Source organism: Dasypus novemcinctus, chromosome X, assembly GCF_030445035.2.
Source record: "Dasypus novemcinctus isolate mDasNov1 chromosome X, mDasNov1.1.hap2, whole genome shotgun sequence".
Classification (NCBI taxonomy): domain Eukaryota; kingdom Metazoa; phylum Chordata; class Mammalia; order Cingulata; family Dasypodidae; genus Dasypus; species Dasypus novemcinctus.
Window position 1 is genome coordinate 174,688,450 of NC_080704.1, and position 24,499 is coordinate 174,712,948.

The 24,499-nt window shown below is 41.4% G+C and overlaps 1 pseudogene; it reads right to left on the reverse strand.

Moving 5' to 3' along the window:
• Nucleotides 1–281: 281 nt before the first annotated feature.
• LOC101446699 (cytohesin-3 pseudogene) lies at nucleotides 282–12,612 on the reverse strand (annotated as a pseudogene).
• Between the last annotated feature and the right edge of the window lie 11,887 nt (nucleotides 12,613–24,499).

Below are 24,499 nucleotides of genomic sequence, written 5' to 3' on the forward strand. Positions count from 1 at the left end.
TGTTAACTTCCACGTATTTGTTAGTTCCCAAATTTCTTTCTATTATTGACTTCTCATCTATTTCACTGTGTTCAGAGAACATACCTTGTAGTATTTCACGTCCAAAACAGTAGCCACTAGCCACTACTAACATTTAAAATAATTTTAATTAAGTATATTTAAAATTCAGTTCCTCAGGCTGACTAGCTACATTTCAGATACATGGGCTAGTGACCACTTTCCAATGTAAAGTGCAGTTAATGAAACATTTCCATCATCACAGTAAGTTCTATTGGATAGTGCTAGTCTAAATCTCCTCTCAGATATTCAGAAATGCCAATTTCATCTTCACTGAGAAATTTCTCATGGAGCTTTTCACCTCTGACCAGTTCTAGATGGTTCTTCTCTTTGACTGATACCTGTTTCTCATCCTCGAATCTACTTTCATAACTCTTGGGGATACTTTGCCTGTCTTTTCCATTAAATCTCCAGTTTCCTGTATCCCTTGACTTTTTCCTTGGTTTGCTCCCTTTTTCAGTGGCATGAATCCTCTGGCAACTACCTTAGAGAGGGTTTATTTGTAAGTAAGTGTTTGTGTTTTTTTGTTTTTTATTTTGTTTTTGTTTGTTGTCTTGCTTCTTTTATTTTTATTTTTTTTCACTCTCTGCTTGGGTTTTTTGCTCATTATCTGGTCATTGTTTTTTTTCATTGTCTGCTCTTTGTTTTTGCTTGTGGTCTGCTCATTTTTTTGTTGGATGTCTGCTTGTTTTTTGTTTGTCTTCTTTCGGAGGCATTGGGAACCCAACCTGGGACCTCCCATGTGGGATGCAGGTGCACAACTGCTTCAGACATATCCATTTCCAGAAGAAAGTTTTTGAGATATTACATGCCTAGAAACACCTTTTTTCAGGACTTACTTTTTTTTACATAGTTATGCATTCATCACTTCAATCATTATTAGAGATTTTCATTATTTCAATAATAATAATTTAAAAACAGACAAAATTCTTCACCTCTCAATCACTCTGTGAATCCCTGCTATACATAACTGCTATTTCTAGCTATTCTTGCATGTTTACTTATTTAATTTTCCCTTTGATTGAGATATATTCACATACCATATAATTTATTCAAAGTGTATAATCCATGGTAGGTAATGATTCAATTGAATTCTTGTATATAGGTCTTTGCATAGAAGGTTATTTTCTTAGGATAGATTCTGAAAGGTAGACTTAAACATTTACATTTCTATTTACTTCTTTGTTTACTGTGCTTTTACAATGGAGGTGAACGTCACCCAACAAAAAATTAATTCTTCTAAAGCAAACAGTTAAGTGGCATTTAATAGTTCACAGTGTTGGGGATGTCCCAAACACCTTTATCATCCCCAAATAGAAACCCTGCACCCTTTAGGCAGGAAGCAGTCACTCCCCATCCACACACCAGCCCCCGCCACCCCCGGACCTGGCATCCACCAGTCTGCTTTTTTCTTCATGGATTTATCTATTCTGGATATATCATATACACGGAATCACACAGCTAACCACTTCTTCCACTTAGCATGTTTTTAAGCTTCAGTCACCCTGTAGTATTTATTCTTTTAAATGTCTGAGTAATACTCTATCGTATGTGTATATACCACAGTTTGCTTAGCTGTTAATCCGCTCGTGGACATTTGGGTTGTTTCACCCTTTTGGTTACGATGACTAGTGCTGCTATGAAACTGTGTGTACATATTTAGTTTGAGTAGCTGGTTTCGGTTCTTTCAGGTATAATTCGAGGAGTGTTATTGCTGGATCCTATGGTAATTGTCCATGTAACTTTTTGAGGAACCGCCAAACTGTTTTTACAGTGACTGACCTATTTCACATTCCCACCAGCAAAGTATATGTGTTTGATAACTGATTCCATCTCTATCTGTTATAGGTCTGATCAGACTTCCTTTTCTCAGTCAGTGTTAGTAGTTTGTGTGATTCTAGGGATTTGTCCTTTTTATATAGGTTATCTAATTTGTTGGTGTACAGTTTTTCACAGCATTCTCTTACAGTCCTATTTATTTCTCTTAAGTTTTATAGTGATACCCCCACTTTCATTTCTGATTTTAGTCATTAGTTTCTTTTTCTTTCTTCTTTATTTTTGTTTCTTTCAAAAAGCATCCATTGCTTTTATAATGAAAATAATATGTGCTTAACATAGAAGATAGAGAAACTTATAAAATTTAAAATAAAAATTCTCATGTCATCATCTATACGTAATATCAATTAGGCTTTTTTTTGTATTAGTTTATGTTTTTATTTTTTTACTAAATTGTCTTTTTTTTAAGGTACATAGATCACAAAAAATATAAGAGGTTTCCACATGCCCCACACACCACCCCCCACTCCCACATCAACAACCTTTTTCATTAGTTGGATGAAAAATTGCCAATTCTTGTTGATCTTTGCAAATAATCTGCTTCTGGTTTTTAAAATTTTCTCCATTGTTTTCCTATTGTCAATTTCATTCATCTCTGCTCTAATCTTTATTATTTCTCTCTTTCTGATAGTTTTAATTTGTGCACTCTTCTTTTACTAGTTCCTTAGGTTTCTGATTTGAGATTGTAAGTACAATCTGTGCTTCCTCAGGGACTCTTTCTGTTAAGACTCTGACCAGAGCAGCAAACATGAGAAGAAAGCGAGCAAGTAAAAAGGAATGGGCAGTGGGGAGAAGATTAGTGAGATCTGCATATGCCCTTGTACAAAGCTAAGTGGGACTTCAAGCCTCGCAATCAATTACAGAAGACAAAACAAATGCTCTCTTCCAGTTATCCTGTGGGGGTGCAAAGGTGGAGCTGTGAGCAGAGGGTTTTAGTTTGAAGGGTTAGCCAATAGGGCTTGATCCTCCCCTTTGCTTTCTCCTGAGAAAAATGCATGGCTTCATAATTTGGACAAGTTGAGTCATTTGCTTTCCAAGGAGTTCATAATACCTTCGACTCACACCTGCCGTACATTCCTTTTTTCATCCCTTTCAAATTGGTCAGCTTACTGTCTGAAAATGAGTCTCTGACATGTTTCAACAAAAATATCACTTCTTTCTAAGGCTGATTTGGAAGAATGTGGCTTAGGCGGGAGGGCCAAGGGGGCGTGCTAACTCCCTACCGCCCACCTGGACCTTGGGACAGCCCAGCTAAGGGAAGGGTTGAGGCTTAAGATTGACCGTGATCCAGGGTGTCGCCTTCCACTTGCAGACTCGTTCCTTGCCATGTTTCCACCCACTGTTTGCCACACACTCTATCGCACACTTTCTCAAATCTGCATCAAATTGTTTCCACCCAGGCACTCTTTTATACACTCCCAGTCACACTCGAGCTCCTGGTCAGATGGTTTGCCTGTGCACTCTCCAACACTGTCATGCTATCTTTGTATTGGTCTTTTCTCAGGCTGCCTGTCACACTCTAGCTTAGGTGGTCTCTGTCATCTCTTCACCAAATAACGTTTGTCACACTCTTTCTCTTTCATACTCTTCCTGTCTCACCCCCACACCTTGTCATTCTTTTTGGTCAAATTCATTCCCTGTCATATTTTTGAATACTACCACACTAGCTTTTCCCATTCTTTCAGATCCTTTTTGTCACCCACTTCACACACACACTCATTATCTTTACTTTTATCACCCCCTGCAGCTTTTTGGCTTGCTGCTTGCTCTCTGTCCATTTGCTGTGTGTTCTTCTGTGTCTGTATTTATTTTTATTTATTCCTCCTGATTTGTGGCTTGCTTGTTGTCTGCTCTCTGTGTCCATTCCCTGCGTGCTTTTCTGTGTGTGTGTGGTTTTTTTTGCTTGTCTCCCTTTTGTTGTGTCACCTTGCTGAGTCGTCACTCCGCGGCACTTGCAGGCCTAGCGGTACTCTAAGGAACCCATGCTGGCTGCTCTCTGAGGCATGCAGGCGAGCCTGCCTTCACAAAGAGGACCCGGGGTGCGAACCCAGGGCCTCCCATATGGTAGACAGGAGCCTAAATGATTGAGCCATACCCTCTTCCCACTCAGTAACTTTGGTCTAATTCTTTCACAATCTCTTTCACACATTGTCATATCACACAGACTAAGATATCTTGGTCAGATTTCTTGCCTGGTCACACTGTCTCTCCTTCCTAATTTATATGTCACACTGTCTTACATTCAGTCTCTGTACTGTTTTCCTATCAGACTGCATCTCTATCACTCTCTCCTTCATACTCTCTACTACACTGTTTTACATTCTCTCCCTGTCACATCCTCTCTGTCACACATTCTCTTTCCCATTCTTTGTTACACTCTTGCTGTCTGATCTATTTTCTGTCACAATTTCTCTGTGTCACCTTATCTCTGTCACATATACTGTTAACCTGCCTCTCTCAAACTCCCTCAGTCACACTCTTTCTCTGTCAAATCTTAGCTTTGCCAGACTCCATCTCTGCTATTGTTTCTGTACTACACTCAATTTTTGCTGCCTGCTTTTTCTCAGGCTCCCTGTATGCTCCTTTTTGGTCTGGTTCTCTCCTTGTCATACATTCTCTCTTATCATTTTTCCTGTCACATACTCTGTCATTCTCTCTGCATCACATTTTCTTTCTGCAACATGATCACCATCTCTGTGTACCTCTCCAATCTCTCTCTCTTTCTGTCATACTCTATTCTTGTCAGGTTATAGCTCTCTGTCAAACTCTGTCACCTAATGTCTCTTCCATCTATCAGATTATCTCTCGCTGACTCCCTCTTTCATTTTCTCTTCTGCATCCACACTTCCTGTTTCACATTTTTGTTCAATCGCTCTCTGTCACACTTTCACAAACTCTGTCACACTCCCAGTTTCACTCTCTCTCTCATATACTATTTGTGTCACAATTTCTCTCAAACTCACTCAGTCACCCTGTCTTTCACACTGTCCCTGATACATTCTCTCTGCCACCACAGTCTCTTTCACACTCATTTTGCTTATTCTCTTGTTGTTTGATCCACTTTCTGGAATAATTTTCCCATGTCACATAACCTGTATGACACTTCTCCCTATTACAGTGTCTTTCTCAACCTCACCATGAGACATTCTCTGTCTCACTCAATTTGTTTGAATCTGTCACACCTCAATCTTACTCATTATTACTCTTTATCTGATTGATTTTTTCCCACACTCTGATTCACTGTATTACATGCTTGCCTGTCATATTATTTCTGTCACAGACTCTCTGTTATATTCCTGTGTCACTCTATCAATATCTCAATCACACTCTGTCACACCTTATCTCTGTTACACCATATTTTGGTCTCACTATGCCACAGAGTGTCTCTGTCACTGTCTCTGCATCAAACTCTATCATGTTCTGTCTGTAACTTTCTCAGTCACTCTCCTTTGTTCAGAAACATTCCTGGTCTCACTCTCACACACTGTCACACTCCCTCTCTGTGTCATTGCCTGTGAAGCTCATCCTGTCATACCTTCTGTCTCCCCCTGTCTTTGTTAGACTTATTTCTGTCCCTGTGTGTCACGCCTTCTCTCTGTCCTTGTCATTGCCTTTGGCATGTCCCCTTACAGACCGCAGCTTTGAGACAGAACCTGCGCCTAGGGCCTATTGGGGCACTGTAATCATCACGGCTTTTGAGAACTGCGAGAACCAAAAGTCTTGTTAGATAACAGTGGGCTAGAGGCGGGATCAGGACCGACACAGGGAGGCCCCGTTCCCCCATTGTCAGCGGCACATCCTGCAGAGCGTCCCCTGAGCAGGGACCAGAATGTACCTCCTCAACTACAGAGGACGCTGAAGGAACAGGGGGAATCGCTCTGGAGGGTCGCCGAGAACAGGGCAGCAGGGCACCTTCAAAGTGCGTGGGGAGTTTAGGGAGGAAGGACGGCGTGAACCCTGACGGGGGAGAAAGAAGAGCTGATTGTAGATCAGGAGACGTGGGGGTTATTCCTGGCTATCGCACCAAGGGCTAAAGCTTGCAATAGAAAAACAGAACCTCCCAGGGACTCAGACCCCCATCTGCAAAATGGGGATAATGACCGCAACCCCCACATCCATCAAGTCGCAGAACAGGCCTGTGTCCTGACTGGAGCTAGACTTAAGGAGCAATGGGGCAGTGGGGAGAGACCCCTCGGGAGAGGTGCTGAGAGCGAGGGCCGGAATGTGGGGCAGGAGAGGCAGCCCAGTGCCCCGCGGACACCCGGCTGTCATCACTTGTCACCTCTGCTCCCCTGTGGGAATGGGTGGGGCTAAGGAGGGTGAAAGGAGCAGGAGTGGGTCAGCCCTGTCCTGCTCTAGACACCTGCCGTCTGTCCTGCCCTGCCCTGCTCTGCCCTGTCACAGAGTTCTCAAATGGTCAGACTTTTCTATATAAGTAGCAGCTTTAAACCGATGCCAGTTGCCTCCTAACAGAACAGACCAGAAAGCAGGGTGCAAGGGGCAGGCCACGCTCACTGCCCTACACCCCCACTTCCTGCCAGGGTGGGATCACCCCATCAGAACCCCTGGGTCCAGAAGGGTTAGGGCATCTGCAGAAGATGAACCCGAATCTCTGGGAGTTTAGGAGACTTGTTCGGGGTCTCCGTGGTTCCTGGCAGGGGGAGAATGAAACCTCACCCTCTGACTCAGCTCAATGCCCCTGCCACTCAGCTGTAAGTCTCTGTGAACAATCTCTGGACTTAGGCGTTTGTTCAGATGAACGGAAAGGGAAGTAGCAGCAAATAGCAGAAACAGATTCAGAAGCTCAGAGCTAAAAGGGCATCATGGAGCAGGTGAGGAAACTGAGGCCCAGCAGCTAGAGTACTCGGTTGACAGAGCATCTTGGTGGAAGTGCTCGATCAAGGCCCTGCCATCCCACCACGCAGGGGTCTGCTCTGTCCGTCAAGCCACATGCCTCAAGTGTTAGTAGGAGATGTTGAGAGCCAGCCCAAGTGGTGCAAATTCCAGAGAAAAGGCGAGGAATGGATAGGCATAGAGCACTCAGGCAGGGCTGGGCACAAAGGAAGCACCTGAATCCAGTTTATAGACAGATGCTTGCTTTTCCTAGCTGGAGATCCCCTCTACCCTCTTTCCATAACACGCCACTTGGCACTCACCAGCCTTCTTGCCCCATTGCACCCTGCTACTCACAAAGTCCATGCTTCCTCAGGACTTTTGCATATGCCATTTTCTTCTATAACATGGTTCTTTCCCTCTCTTCCTGGAAGTCTCTGTTCAAACTCCGTCAACTATAGGTTTTATCTACAGAAAATAGTAATCCTCCCACTCCAACCTCTCTATACTGCTCATTCTCTGGCTCAAGATGATCTTACTGATTTATTACTTCTCTGTCTTCCCTCACTTTAGAGTCACCTTCATGAGCAGAGCTTTTTGACTTTGTTTGATATAGTATCCCCAGTGCCTAGAGTAATGTTTGAAATATAGAAGCTCTCATTAAATATTAGGTGAAGAAGTGAATGACGGCCAGTTCTAGGCACTGCAGGGAACATGCACTGCTCACCCAGCCCGGTGTGCCAAATCCTGTCACTCTAGGACATTGCCATTCTTTTCTTTGTCATTTTGTGTTTATTAGTTTTTATTTATTAACAGTGTATATTCATGAAGCAAAGGCTCCTCCTTCCCCCCTCCCCATCCTCTGTTAAATTCTAATCCACTGTTTGAATCTGCAAATATCCTATTTTTAGAAATTTGATATCACAGACATTGTTACATAATTGTCTTGCACCTTGCTTATTTCACTGAGCTTTTTGTTTTCAAGGTTTGTCCATGTAGCAACATGTCTCAGAATTGCATTCCTTCCAAAGACCAAATAATACTCTGTTGTATGTAGGTACTACATTCTGTTATCCATTCATCTATTGGTGGACGCTTGGCTTGTTTGCAATTTTTGCTCTTGTGTATAAGGTTGTTGATGACATGGGGGTACTAACATCTGTTTGAGACCCTGTTTTCACTAACTTTGGGTACATACACCTGAGAGTGGACTTGCTGAGTCATAAGATAATTTCACATTTAAGTTTTTGGGAACTGCCATATTGCTATACAAATACTAATCTATACTTTTTAAAAATTTCATTAATTTCGCCTTCAGAAGCAAGAAATAACAGAACTAAAAGGACTATCAGATGACTTCCTAATGGAGATGTTAGCATACCTCTCTTAGTAACTGAGAAACAAGCATACAAAAAATTCTGTAAGGATAGAGAAAGTTGACCAATGCAGTAACTATGCTTACACAAGAGTACTCTGTACCCAACTACTGTACAATGTATTCTTTAAAATGTGCATGGACCATTTACAAAAATGAACTGTGTGCTAAGACCTGAAGCAAATTGCAAAGTAAGGAAAACATACAATATATGTTCTCTGAACAGAGAGCAATGAGGCTAGAATGTAAAGGAGTAACCAGAAACTTCAAAGTATCTTAAAATTAAGGTTGTACTTCAAAACAACCTGTAGTCAAAAAAATCACAGTAGAAATTAGAATTAACTTTGAACTGAATGATTATGAAAATGTTATACCTCAAAACTGGTGGTAGCTAATAGCAGCTAAAGCTGCACATAGATGGCAATTTAGACCTTAAATGTGTATATCAGAAAAGACGAAGGCTTCAAATCAACGATCTATCCATCTTAAGGGTAAAAAGGACATCTTACATGAAAAAAGAACAGCGAATGAACACCCCCAAGTGAAAAAAAAGAAATAATAGAATGGAGGGGATTATAAAGACACGTACAGATGTCTTTGTTAGGAGCACTTCTTAGCAGTAGTAGCCTTCACTGGCACACAGTAGAACCGACCAGAACCTAATCCCATGAACTTATCATGCTGCAGAAAATGTGCAGTTCTGTATTCCTAACATGCAGGAATACTATTGTTCAGGAAAGTGAGAGCCAGTACTGGGGACAATTAAGTCTCTACCACAGATACATTAGCTGGGGACACCTATTGGGCACCAACGTGGAGATGCTGAGACTGAATATAAGAGTCAGGAGCTTAGGGAGTCATTTAGGCTGCAGGTGTGTGTGTAGAAGCCAGGAAACCACCACACAAGGCAAGATCATGGGGGAGCACATGGAGAGACGAGAAAGGGGCAACACTCAGAGGCTTCGTGTAAATTCCCAGCATAATTATGAGTTTAAAGGGAATTTGGATTTTTAAATCCCTGAACAAAACTGCCCCTCGGTGAGGCTGTTCCTTTTGACCATAGAAGTATATGAAACTATTTCGCCTCACCCTTTCAAGAGTAGAGATTATTATTTTTTTAAAAAATATATGTTACCAATTTGGTAGGAGAAAACTCTAACTCTGTTTTTTAGTTTTTAAATTCCTTTTAAGATGCAGACTTTTTTTTCTTCTTTATTGGCCAATTGTCTTCCCCTTTGGTGAGATGACTATGTGTTTTGTTCCTTCTTGTATTATGGTAATCTTTTTTCTTATTGATTCACATATGTTCTTTAAATATCGACAATATTAACCTTTTGTCTTTTATATTGTAAATTATTTCCCCAATTTGTGGTTGGCCTGTTTATGGCTGTAAATTTTATAGCTTCAAATCTATCACTTTACTTTTATGATTTGTTCACTTGGGTTTATGATTTGAATCGTTTTACTTACCCCCAAGTTGGAGAAATTTGTATCTATTTTTCTGCTAAATTTTTAAAGATTCCTTCTAATATCTAATTATTTTATCCATTGTAAGTGTTTTGATATGTGATTGCCTCTGTAGTTCACTACAAACATTTGAATACTTTGTTACTTCTTAGAAAAACAGAGTGGAGCTTTTCATTTGTTAAGAAATTTCATAATAAGCCAAACGTCAGAGTCAAAGCTAGGTGAGCTGGTTTGTTTCTCCAAACGATGGTCAGTTCTGGTGAAGACACCAGGTCTGTAAACTGTTCAGTTTAGTACAAGTGAAATGAGGCTGTACTAGAATTATAAAACCATTCTTGACCTTAAGTTGCTAAGAAATAAAAAGCATAACCTTGTTGCCCCAATGTGGAGTTCGACCCTACTGTGGACCCGGAAATAATAAATCTGCTCTTCTACCACTCTGGAGTGCTGCTGTTGGCAGCACTGGAGTGCTGCTGTTGGGTCTTTCTCCAGTTCAGAACTCCTGGCTTTGCTGCAATATTTGGTTCCCTGACCAGGAAACCCAACCGAGCTGGCCCTTTGAGCCTCTAGTTTGGGACTGGCCGACACACAGCCAGCCTGCTTCCAGGGAAAAGGTTCCATTTCCTGAATTTGGTCGTTATGAGAATCACATCCCAATCCGTTTATATTTAATGCTTTGCTTTTTAGAATATATGAGTGGGGCAAAAAAGTCTCCACCTGAAAGACCTCACATTTGCCACCACCTGGAGTTGCCCGGAGCCACCCTGCAGGGGCTGTTGCCCAAGAGGGGCTGCCTGGCTCCCTGACCTGGGGCCAGACCAGCTCGGCTGAACCGCGTGTGGCCCCCAAGCCCTTCCCTTCGGGTGCTGCACATTTCTTGTTTCAGGGCACAGTATATAAATATGCATGCAGGAACTCGATTTATAGCTGCCATTCTAAAAATCCTACTTTTAGAAAGTATCTTCCATTATAATTTCCGAATAAATAAACCTATAGACCTATATATCGGAGAAAAATTTCTGCATTAAAAAGTGGTAGCTTTTCCTATCCTTTTTTGATATACACAGCAGCTTCTAGGACAGCCACCACCAACACTGGCCACAGAAGCATCAGATGGCCGAGTTTCCATCCACACAGCGAGTCCCGGCTGCACGGCTGTGTGGATGGGAAGGAGAGCAGGCTGCTGCGGGTACAACTGGGATGCACTCTGCTGTCACCCGCTGCGGGTGCTGAGCTGGGCGTCAGGTAGAGAACATGTGGGAACAGTCCTAGTGCACGGGCCATGTAAGGCTTCAGAGCACTCAGGGTGGTTCTTGAAGCTCGACCCCACACCAATCATCCCTGCAAATCTGCGGGCATCCCATAGACACCCCTGCCTCCTGCTGAGCCACGGGGAAGAGGCTACCTGTGGACGTGTGTCCAGGTGCAGGGGAGGATGCGGACGCTCGTGGCTGTGGAGTTTGAGGCTCCAAGCTGACCTGCTCAGGCCAGGAAAGCTACACTTCGTATTGACGAGCATCCGTTTCCTCGTCGCCAGCATGTCAAAGATGGGGTCCCTGCTGGTTCTGGCATTTCTGGATTGCGTCCACTCCTCCTTCTCCTGGGTGAGATGCGGAGCACCACGTGGCTGCCTCCAGCCCTGAGTCCTCTGCTTCTGTCTTCCAGGCTTGGATAACTTGCCCTTTGTGGCTCGGGGTATGAAGCTCAAAACAGTTGGGCTTGCGCAGGAGGTCTTGCAGCTCTCTTATGCTGAGGGTTTCCAGCGAGTTGCCCCGCCTGGGCTCCTTACCTGGTGTGTGTTTGAGGAAGTAGGGGCGGTAGAGGGACAGGATGAACCAGCAGCCCTTCCAGGGCTCCACTCGCCCCCGGGCGTCAGGAGCCAGCCCCCGGGTTCAGGATGGAAGAACATGTGCCTCAGGGCATTGCCATTGTCCTCTGGGCTGTAAACGGTTCGTGTTGAACACTTTGATATAAATTCTGCAGCCCCTGCTCAGGCAGGTCCCTGCCCTCCTGGGTGCCCTGCTCCTGGGGCCTGAGCGCTCGGCCGTGGGCTTGTCCCGCACGATGTGGTTGTGGAGGCTGGTGTTGAGCAGGATGAGGTGAAGGACAGTGTGGAGCACGTGTCTGTGGGCTGGAAGACCTCGGGGTGACACGGGGAGCAGCATGCCACCAAGGCCTCCATCCTGCCATCAGTGCTCCGAGTCTCCCCTGGATGTCAACAGCTCCCCAACATCTGCCTTAGGCTGGTACCAGGTCGAGCTCAGCAAACGCGTGGAGCTCCATGGAGGCCTGAAGAACCTGAAAGGGAGATCCGTCCCTTTTGCCCACCGAGTGCCAGATGAGGGTCTTCTGTAGGCTTTCTTTTCAAAGGAACCGGGCTACGTCTTCTGGGGAACGCTGCAGCAGGTCATTGTTCCTTTAGAAAATGAATTCCCTTTTTGGGAGCCGCATTGAATTTCTTGCTTCCCATAGCGATTTGTTTCTTCCTCTGAGTTGTTTTGCTCTCCTCTACAGAAGTTAGCTTGTCAATCTCTGCCATCACTTCTGCAGGTTCACACTGCAACCTCTCAATGTCATGGATAAATTTCTTTTTTTCTTCGACAAATACTTCAAATTCTTTCTCTCTCTTCTTTTTTTAAGCATTTTTATTGTATTTCTTTAAGAAACATAGATCAGAAAAAATGTAACATTAAAAATAAAAGAGGTCCCATATACCCCACTCCCAGCCGCACCAATCTTCCCACATCAACAACTTCTTTCATCAGGGTGGCTCATTCACTGCATTTGTTGACTACATTTTGGAGCACTGCTGCCTCACATGGGTAATAGTTTACCTTGTAGTTTATGCTCTCCCCCAGTCCATTCAGTGGGTTATGGCAGGATATATAATGTACAGCGTCTGTCCCTGCAATATCATTTAGGACAACTCCAAGTCCTGAAAATGCCCCGCATCACATCTATTATTCCATCTCCCTGCCCTCAGCTTCTACGGTGGCTGCTTTCTCCAGATCAATGCTACATTTTCTTCCATTACTAGTGACCATAGTTCTATAGCAGGATGCACTCGAATCCACATTTTATTCCCCCAGACGAGCTTCTGAACTCAGGCATATAAACAGCCTCTAGACAACCAGCATGCCAACCCACAAATGTTGCTCTTCCTGTGTGGGTGACGGAGCCAACCACCAACAAGCGCCTGGACTTCCGCAGTAGCACGTGTCCTACTGCAGGAGGACGTGAGCCTCATGGAAGCCAGAGGTAAGGGTGGTGGATGCGCAGCCGCCAGGCCGGGTGGGAAAAAAAGCACAGCGTGCATGTCAGGCCTTTGCAGAAGACCCCACTGCGGGTGGTGGCACAAGAGAGCAGGACAGCCAGGCTCAACAGAGTCACCTCCACTTAGAGCCCAGCACCCACCCGCTGCCCTCTGCGTGCCTCGTGGCCCCGGGCTCCTACCCCAGCCTCTGGCCCACACTCTGCCAGCTGAGCAGCTCTGCAAGTTATGCTCCAGGGACTTTAATTTTTGAATCCAAGTACGTAGCTCATTAAAACCAATGGAAACGTTTTACCCTCTTTGACTAATACCCATGGATAAAATTGTGAATTGAATGAAATTTGACCTTGGCATTCCTTTCTGTTCTCAACTTTCCTGTGTCCCAGTCATCGGGGCCTTAAACCTGCTGCCTGGATCCTGAGGCTCCCTACAAAGGCAAATCTTGGGTGCCCTGATCAGCTCTAGATAACTTCAGGTGCCCTCGCATTCTCCAGATTGCATCTTTACTATATCCTGTCAGGCCTCTTAGTGCAATAAGATTATTTACTCAAAGTGTGGAAATTATCTGTTGACATAAAGTAGGACAAAGGAGTTATGTTTTTCCGTATAGGTCAACAGCTGCTTAATCTTATAAACACATTCATCTATAATTAAATTTCTAAATGCACTGCCCGTCACAGGAAATATCCTTCTTTAACAGAGTCCTTTTGGAAATAATTTTTCCTCATAGTTGAATAAAATAGTGTGTATGTGTGTTTGTGTGTGTACACGCCCACATACATGCGTGTGCGTGTGTGTTCAGTCAGTTAATCTGTTCTAAATCCATCTCCTCTGCTGCTCGCTCTCTCTCTTTCCTATGGCATGCTATATCATCTCCCCAATAGCCATAGATTAGCAACAGAAACTGCCTTCACAACTCATCTGTGTGTTCTGGTGATAAAATTAATTGGCGTCTTGGAAGGTTCTTTGCCAACTACAAAATAAACAAGGCTCTTTCTCTTATTGCAAAGGAATAATTGCAGTGATCATGTGTTTTTTAATGGAACAGGTCAGTCCCAGGGTAGTTTTTGACAACCAGGGCAGTGCTGAGCCCTTTGAGTCACATGGGTGCTGTCTAGCCTCTCAAGCCTCTGGTCCTCTCGGCGATGCAATGCGAGCTAAATTCACACTCTTTCCTTTCTGTCAGAGTTGAAAGCAATTCGTGTGAGACTTTTCTTTGATTTCAGGATATGCTCTCAGCCTCCCCTTCCCCCAGGAAAAGATCTAAAAATACAAAACACACCTTTAATAAATCCACTTTCTTCTTGCTTCCAAGCCTGGTTCTGAATCAAGGAAACCAAAATTCCTTGGAAAATGTCATCTCATTTATTTCCAGGATTCTTTTTGTTTAGTAGAATGATATGAATTCTATGATGACACACATAATTCTTCTTATTTAATAATGTGTTATTTATGTGATCTTTGCTATTTTCAGGAGCTATGACAGTTTAATATTCTCTTTAAATGTGGATTAACCATTGAAAAATATCCTTTTCAAATGATTACGTAGTTTGAAATAGAGTTACGTCATTGGTGCATTCCTATTTCTCAATAAATTTTCTGTATATTTTTTTAGAGTTCAATAAGGGGTATTAAACTTAGCTTTATTTGTGAAAACACTCAAATGACTGTTGTAATAAACAGCACTTTTGTCACCTTAAAGACTTATCCACTACAAAGTCACTTTCAAATGCATATGGTTCAAAACTTGCATTTATATTTAAATGAATCGTGGATATTTGCAATGTATTACTTAATTTTTCTTTTTTTTTCAGCTCAAGATGACCTAATAAATCAAGGATTTATAAAAATTCAGCGAAATTGTAGAAAATTCCTACTTTAAGGCGTTATAGGAGCACTTCTATTAATAAGAAAGAACATAAAAAACTGGATAATTTTGTCAGCTCTTCATGGGCCTCTTAAGGACAGTTTTCTAAAATATTATTCAATGAGCTAAGAATTGAATAATCACTGATTTTCTGGAATTCATTCTAATTGTAAGTGTTTACTTTAATCAGCCCCTTCAGAAACAATAATTTCATCGTAGTTTGCCACTTACATGAGTCTTTGTATTTCAATTTTGTGGTCACGACTTATACATATTTTTAATGGTAAAAATCTTTACTAAATGTTCCAACACTAACATGTCTATTTCTTTGCCTAGCTCTTTACATACTGACAAAAGACACTGTACATTTCCAAAAAGCACATTAGGGCCCAACACACTTGAGCATATATCCCAAACTGTTAGAGTTATGTTATTATTGGAGGCTAATTATGACTCTCTGCTGTTCTCACACTGAATCTTTCTTGAATCCCATGACTCACTGAGACTCCTGGGGTGGTTTAAATATTTATTGTCTCACCAATGAGGCATGATGAATATTTTCTTAAGCCTAAATTTGCCTCGGGCAAGTTTGAAAACATGAAATCCTAGCACAGTATTTGAGGATTTTGGAGAATAAGTCTAGCTATCATGGATGTGTAATACACATTTGACTAATGAGAAATAAACTCTGGAGTAAAACAAAATATTCCACGTAAGATTGCATTTTACTAATAGTCCAAGCAGAATCGAGAACTAATTCCAATCCAGCATGAAAGTTACCAAAGTGAACTTAACATAGCGATGGCATTCTGTTGTATGAAGATTATTCAACCTCTCACCCCCACAAGACCGGCACCACCTGAGTACCTGAGTTTAGAGGGCTCTGCTATAATTTCCATCCTTGTTTTGACGATTTGCCTCTTGTGGCACATTTGCCTCTTGTGGCAGTTTGATATTATTTAGGAATTCCAAAAAAATATATAGATTATGTGTATAAACTGGTCTGTTCCTCTGGACATGATAATCCTTTGATTGTATTAGATTCAGCTGAGATGTTTGATTAAACTATGTAAAGATTAGGGCTTTGATTCAACCACATCAATAGAGTGCAACTCAGTGTTGAGTCCCTACCATCTCAGTGGGGATAAAACAGACTCCCACACGCAAGTAGACCTGGAGAAGATACACGGACGATCGTGTGGTTCCAGGAAGAAAGAAGACCCTGATAGTTTACAGCTGGCCTTGTGGGGAAAGCAGAGCAGCTGACGCCAGAAAAAGACGGGTCCCTGGAAGAGAGATGAGCCTTATGCCAGCCTACAGATGGGATCAGAATAAGCTGGGACCATGCAGCCTTAGGAGGAAGAGGAAGTCTGAACCCTTGCAGAGTCCAGGAGCCATCTTGTTCCAGCACGCGGCAACAGACTTTGGTGAGGGAAGTAACTTACTCTTTATGGCCTTGTGACTGTAAGTTTCTACCCCAAATAAATACACTCTGTCAAAGCCAACTGATTCCTGTTACTTTGCATCAGCACCCCTTTGGTTCACTAATACAATATGCTTATACTTGGGGATAGAGGGAATACAATCACTTTCCCTGTATGTGGCCAGAATCAGAAGACCAGAAGTCTCCGGATTCTTTTTGTTTTCAAACAGTTTAATTGAGATATATTCACTCACCATGTCATCGATCCAATGGGTACAAACAATGGCTGTTAGTATATTCACAGAGTTGTGAATTCATCACCACAATCCATTTTAGAACATTTCATTACTCCAAAAAGAAAAACCCATTACCCTTAGCCGTCACTCCTCAACCCCTCCATCATTCACCAGCCCTGAATAACCACTAATCCATTTCTGCCTATATAGATTCATTTATATATATTTTATACAAATAGAGTCATACTAGATGTAGTACTTTGTGTCTGCTTTCTTTTACTTAACATAATGTTTTTTCTTAACTAGTATCATTATTTTAAATAGAGAAGTGTAAGGTTTACATAAAAGTCACCAAAAATTCAGAGACCCAATATACCCCCCTATTATTGAGACATTGCATTGGTGTGGTACCTTTGTTGCAATTGATAAATGAATGTTAAATCAGGACTATTAATTACAGTCCCTAGTTTACATTACATTCAATTTTTCCCGTAAACCACCCTATTACAAACACCTTATATTAGTGTTATATATTTGTTAAAATTCATGAAAGAACATTCTTATACTTTGCTATGGACCCCAGTCCGTTGTCCACAACAGGGTGGACTGTGTTAGACAGTCCCATGTTTGATCTTCTAACTTTCATTCCCGGCCCAAAAGGTCCCCTTCCAACCACATTCCGATATGTAATTCAGCACTGTTAATAGCGCTCACAATAAAGTGTTACCATCACCACCATCCACTTCTAAACCTCTCCCTTCAGCCTAAACTGAAATTCTGTACAAACTCAGCATCGCCTCCCCATTGTCCATCCCAATCTATCTTCTGGTAAACTGTACTCTAGATTCTAACTCTGTGACTTTGCTAAAAGTAATTGGTTCAACTAAGTGATGTCACACAATATCTGTCCTGTAGTGTCTGGCTTATTTCACTCAGCATAATGTGCGCAAGTTTCATTATCAGGACTGCATTCCTTTTTACAGCTGAATAACATTCTATCACACGTTTGTGCCACATTTTGTTCATCCATTAATCGGTTGATGGACTCTTGTGTTTCTTTCATTTTCTGGCAATTGTGAATAAGGCCACTAAGAAGATCAGTGTGCAAATACCTTTTGATTCCCAGCTTTCAATTCTTCTGGGTAAATACATAGTGTTTGAATTGCTGAGTCGTACAGTCATTCTAAATTTAGCTTCCTGAGGAACAGCCAAACTATTTTCCACAGTGGCTGCGCCATTTTTTCTTCCCAAAAGCAGTGCAGGGGTGGTCACAGTTCTTCAAATCCCCTCGAATACGTGTAGTTTTCTGTTGTTTACTAGTAGCCATTCTAGTGGGTGTGAAATGATGGCTCATGGTTTTGATTTGCGTTTCCCTAATAGGGAGTGATGTTGAGTAACTCTTCATGTGCTTTTTAGCCATTTGAATTTCCTCTTTGGAGAAATGTCTATTTGAAACTCTTGTCTATTTTTAATGGGGTTGTCTTTTTATTTTTGAGTTGTCAGTGTTCTTTATACATTCTGGTTATTAAACCCTTAACGGAGATGTAGTTTCCAAATATTTTGTCTTACTGAGTAGGTTGCATTTCACTTTCATGACAAAGTCAAAATTTTTAATTGTGAGGAGGTCCCATATATCTCTTTTTTCTTCTGTTGCTTGTGCTTTGGGTGTAAATTCTAAAAAATCTATTGCCTAGCACAAGATCCTGAAGTTGCTTCTCTTCATTTCCTTCCAGGAATTTTATACTCCTGGCTTTTACAGTTAGGTTTTGCCACAGTTTGAGTTAATATTGTATATGGTGTGAGATAAGGTTCCTATTTTGTGTGTGTGTGTGTGTGGATATTGATATCCAGTCCTCCCTGCACCATTGGTCGAAGAGTGTATTCTTTCCCAATTAAGTGGTTTTGGCAGCCTTGTCAAATATAAGTTGGCCAGGGAGCATGATGGTGGCAGAGTAAGGAGCTCCAAGTGTCATCTCATGCTACAGGACGGTCAGTAATCTAAACAGAGCTATCTAAAGTACCAGTTTGGGGACCCAGGAAACCAGAAGGGCATCCTGCAACATCCTTGAAAGAATGAAGGGAAGAGACTGCCCATCTGCCAGGAAAATTCTTGAGTAGAGCACTCCAATCTTGAAGAGTTTGGGCAGACGTGAAAGAACCAGCAGAGCCTAAGGATGACAGTTTAGTAAGGGAGGAAGAAGTAGATTCAACCCCAGATATTGGTTCTTCTGAGGGCTACAGAGACCCACAGGTTCTATGGTCATGGCAGATGGAGTTCAGTGCCATGTCAGTTGGCCCTAATTTGGAGTTTGTGTTTCTGTGTGATGGAGCTGGACTCAGATGTGATCTTTGTCCACAAGCCTCTCCTGTTACTTTTACCAGAACTGTAGTTGGTGCTGGGGTTTAGTGTATACCCAGGGGACCTGAAACTCTGGACTGACCATGTGATAGCCAGGCCCTGAGCCTCAACAGTCTTGCAACTCCTACACTCTGGTTTATTGTACTTACCCCACTCAGCTAACATGGAGGTGAAGAAGGTCAACCAGCACACCAGGGATTTAAGGGTACCTACAACTGAAAGCAGGAGAATTGCATCCAGCCTCCATGTGGAAACTAAGCCTCCTCTTGATAAAGATGTGGAGTGGACACAACCATTCTAAGGTCCACAGGATGGAGGACTAGAGTATGGATTAAAGTGGACTTACTGATATTCTATTCATGAACTATTGTGATTAATAATCAAAGAAAATGAAATGTGGCATTGGTGTGGAGAAAGTAGCCGTGGCAGCTGCTGGGGGGTAGGGAGGTGGAGGAAGAGATGTGATGTGGGGGCATTTTCGGGAGTTAGAATTGTCTGGATTGGTGCTGCAGGGACAGTTACCCGAGATTGTATGTCCCCCCATGGCCCACTGGGTAAAGTGTGGGAGAGTGTGAGCTATGGTGTGGACGATTTACCATGATGTGCAGCGGTGCTCAGAGATGTATTCACCAAGTTCAATGAATATCTCATGATGGTGGAGGAGGTTGTTGTTATGGAGGTAGGAGTGGGATGAGGGGTGTGTGGGGTATATGGGGACCTCATATTTTTTGAATGTAACATTAAAAAATAATTAAAGACATTAAAATCTTCTTCACCTAAGCAGCTGTGAGTCTTTGCAGACATAAATGAGACAGCTTTCTATTAATCTAATGTTAATAGTTTACTCCTTGTTCTTCTATTGCAGAACATTAAACAAACCTTTCCACTTACCTCTTGGCATCATTTGTTCTTTTTCTTTTTTTTTCTTCTTGTTTTTCTTCTCCCCTACCCCTCTCCCTTGCATATATAAACCCTAGCTCCCATTTTCACTTTGAACTCGTTTGGGGAAGATTATCGCTGTTCCTTGCTTGTGCACTTGCAACAAACTACCTTCTCAATGATCAACATGATTTTCTTTTGTGGTGAGAGTAGATGGGCCCTTCTTTAGAAATAGCTATATTTATGGTACCAAAATTCACTTCACCTCCTGAGGGAAGGAACTGTAAGTTCAGTTTGTATAGGAATTGGAGGAATTTGTGTTCCCTTCACAAGCTACCACCAAAACTACCTTTATATCTTGCCTTATTTATTAGCACGGGATTATTTTGTAGTTTACCTGTATTCATTTCACCGAAAGATTAAAATATCAATTGTATTTGTTTAAAAATGTTAATAGTTCACTAATTCAAGGTAAAATATGGGTTTTACTTTTTCATTAATGTCCTAGAATTTTCTATTCATGGTTTATAGCAGAGCTTTGAATGACTTTTGAAGATACAGAAAACCTTCTTACTTGATTTGAAAGTCTTGGTTTCGGGGAACTCAGTATTTCCTGCAATTTTCAAACTAGCAATATCAATATTGGAACTGCTGAATGATGTGATCATATCAACAAATGTGCTTTACGTAGCATTACTGAAATTTATTATGAATCTAATATGCTAATCATCATTCATCCTTTGAATTTGTTTTTATTTATATTATTATAATGGTAATATTGGAAGATTCGTTTTTGAAACTGACTGCCCTATAAGACTGATAGCTTGGCTTTTCATTATAGTAAAATAATCACCAGCTAAAATAAGATAGGCCCAGTCTATGCTATCGAGAATCTTCTTCACACAATGCAACACCCTATATTTGGCTAATTTACTTGAATGACATTTATTATGTTGCTTGCCTGAACACAGGGGATGTAATGAACATTATATTTTTCCATGTAACCCTTACTGTCTCTTTTCCATAACTTGCCATTTATTGGTAATTTCTCCAGGACTACAAATCTCTGAAACTTGGTTCTCTCTTATTTTCTATTTTGGGCACTGTCCTACTGTTATAACCAAATTATACCCATAATTGACTTAAAGATAGGTATATTACTTCTAGAAATTTCATTGAATGGCTTCAACTCTGATTTTACACAGTTCACATAATGCTGAAACTTAAAATTGTACCCACAGAGAACATTTTTAAATACATTGGCCACTTTATCACAAAGTGAAAGAAATTCCAAGAAATAATTTTAGGGGCTCCGATGGGTGCCCTTAGGTGGCTGGGGTTTTTTGTCTTAAAACAAAGCTTAAGAAAATCGTGGTTTTTCTGCTTGCTTATCTCACAAAAGAGGAAACAGCCCAAACTGCTCCTCTTCCTCTCCATTTCAGGCTCTTTATTTCGCTCCCCAGACAAGGAGATCCTCTATTCACAGATATCTCATTTTCACAGGCAAAACACAAGTGTCTACTGCCCATGGTGTAAGTCAATGTTTAGATGTGTGGGTGTGTCCTCTTGGACACTGAGCTGGGGCAGAAGGATAAGTGCCAGGGTGAGATCCTGGACGGGGGCCTAGGGAGTGTTCTCCAGCTTTCCTCTGTGCCCACAAGTCTTTGGGGGTGAGTATTATGTCCTAGGGGGGCACTAGGTCTTCCCATACCCTAGGCTCTGGGCTGGGTTCTGAAGGGAGGGATTTTAGGTAGGCCTCAGCCAGGAAAGGGCTCAGGCATGGCACCCAACTCCAAGCTGAGGGCTGACGCAAATTATACATCTGATTTGAACAGTACCTAATGAACCTATGGGACACCATCAAATATACTAATATACACACTGTAGGAGGTCCAGAAAGGGAAGGAAAAGACTAAGGGGAAGAGAGACTATTCAAAGAAATAATGGCTGAAAACGTCCCAACCTTATTGGGAGACATCAATAAATACATCCAAAACACTCTAAGAACTCCAGATAGGAGAAACCTAAATAGATCCACACCACCACATGTTGTCATGAAACTTTTGAAAGCCAAAGTCATAGAGAATTCTGAAAGTTGAAAGACAGAAGCAGTGGGTCCCATACAAGGAAGCCTCAATAAGAGTAATTGCCAATTTCTCATTGGAACCTATGGAGAGAAGAAGGCAGTGGGACAAAATATTTAAAATGCTTAAAGCAACAACAAAAATGTCAACTAAGAATTTTGTACTTGGAAAAACCGTCCTTCAAACATTAGAGAGAGCTTAAGACATTTCCAGAAAAACAAAAACTGAGGAAGTTTGTCACCACTAGACTGGCCCTACAAGAGATGCTAAGAGAGCACTGTAGGTTGAAAGGGAAGGACAGTAGACAGTAGATCCAAACCACCTGAAGAAATAAAGAAATCTCAAAAAGGAAATGACTTAGGGAAATATAAATGAAAATACCATTGTGTTTTGGGTTTGTTGATCCACTTTTTACTCTCTATGGTTCTAAAAGGCAAATGCATAAAATGTATTGATATATCAGTTATTTTGGATTCATATTGTATAAACATTTGATTTATGACAAAAACTACATAAAGGTGGGGGACCGAGTATATAGTTTATATACTATAAACTATAGTAATATAGTTTGCGTATACTGTTGAAGTTTAGTTGTTATCAGAGCAAATGAGTGTGTTATAGGCCCTCTGTAACCACAAGGAAAATATCAGAGAATATGCAAACTCCCTGTGGCAGTTTGAAATTATTTTATGAATCTCAAAAAGAGAATGAGGATGTTTTTGAAATAGTTTATAAAAATAAATCCCTTTCATAAAAGCCAGCATTTTCTGTTACTTTGCGTAGAAAGCCCTTTGCAAACTAAAACATTCCTAGAGATAGAAAGTACAGAAAGTAGAGTACAGGTTGCCAGTGGCAGGGAACGGTGAGTATAATGTAAAATGGGTGTGGCCTCTCTGTTTGAGGAAATAGGTAAAGATTGACAATGGAAGGTGTGATGGAAACATTGTCAATTTGATGAATGTCACTGAATGGCATACTTGGTAGAAGTTGAATCGGGAAAGTTTATGTCTTATATATGTTGCCATGATTTTAAGAAAGGAGCAATTAAAGAGAAAAATGACAATTAAATGTAATATATGATCAGGGACAGGATCCAATCAAGGAGAAGAAAAGGCTCAAATAGCATTACTGAAACAAATGAAAAAATGGAATATAGATTGTAAGCTTTAATCAATGTTAAACCTCTTGAATTTGAGGACTTCATTTTGGGTGGTTATATAAGTGAATATTCTTGTTCTTAAGAAATGCACATGAAAATAATAAATGTTCAAGGATCGTAATGTAAACAACCTACAATCAGGTGTTCAGAAAATCGATTGATAAAGAGATTAAGATAGAAGGATTGATGGATGGACAGATAGATAGAATGTGGAAAATGTTAATCTTGGTAGATTTGGGTTTCTGGGGGAGGAAATGGTATGTTGGAGTTCTTTGTATGGGGTCTGTCAAGAAGGTTTAAAAGTATTTGAAACTAATTTTTTTTGTTAATTCAGGAAGTAGTCTTTCCCAGGCATGGTTTCATGGCTGAACTATAGGCATTAACAATCCTGGGAGGAAAAACACAATAATGAAGAGAGCTATTTAATGTGATCCATTTGCAGCCATGATTTGGACGGAATGTTTGCTGATAAGCATCCTTACTTGGCAACGTCTACCTACTGATTAGTTCCCTAGAGTTTCAGTGGTGAATTTACGTAGGAAATAAAACGCCAAGTGCTTCTTCCTGGAAAAGAAATTAGGAGAGAGAATAAAAAGAGAGCTCACTTACCTCTCTCCCATTTTTCCACTTGCCATTTAGGAAGCCCAAGGGAATTCATTTTTGATTTGGGATAAGTTTCCTTCCCCACCTTCCCTCCACTTGCTCAGCATTGGCTGTGCAGCTACCCAGGATGTGTTGGAGCTTGGATCTGTACCACATGTCTGCAGGTATGTTGGGTTGTCCCAGAGCAGTGCATGACTCCACATGTCTATAATAGCAACACACTGACTTTGGAAAACACTGCTATTTCTCATATACATGCCCACTCCTGAGGGCACACACTCCTCTCTTTCAAATGGATGACCTAAACTGGAATTAGTCCTGATAGTCTCAGAAGAAGGTGATATACAAGTTCAAGCTACAGTCCAGAAAGTTTACTTTTATTTCAGCACCATCCTGCAGATCATTCATCATCAAGGTGATCTTGACCCCATACTGGTCTACACATAACAAAATTGGACCCAGCATTCTTCCCATTTTCTGAAGTCCTTCTCTTCTGCCTTCTATGTCATTAAAAAACTACCCAATATCTTCAAATTCTTTTCTCAATATTACTTTCACCTCCTTGCTCTAACTGAAATGTGACTGTGCCCTTAGGTATTTGCTTTCCCTGCAGTCCAACTTTTCAACTGTGCCTATAGTCTTTTGGCTTATTTCATTAATTTTCATGGCTGTGTAGGCCTCATTTTCGGCATTCATATCACCAGTCGTGAACTCCTGAGGTACCTACTTGATATCTACACGTGATAGTCATCTCAATCAAATAATTTGTGGCAGAAGTTTTTCTTCCCTCCCTCTAGTCTTCTCCTTCTCAGAAAATGGCCCCATTATCCACTTAGTTGCTCAAATAATAAACTTAGTATTCTAGTATTTCTGCCCTTTCCTCACCCATATCCCACATCCAATCCATTTACAAGTGCTATCAGCTCTTCCTTTGTAAGAGACAGTATAGTCATACCAGCCATATATTAGGAGGGTTCCAATTTGTCCACTTAGCAACACTTATTTTCCTTTTTACAAAATGATAGCTATTCAATTAAGTATCAGATGTAC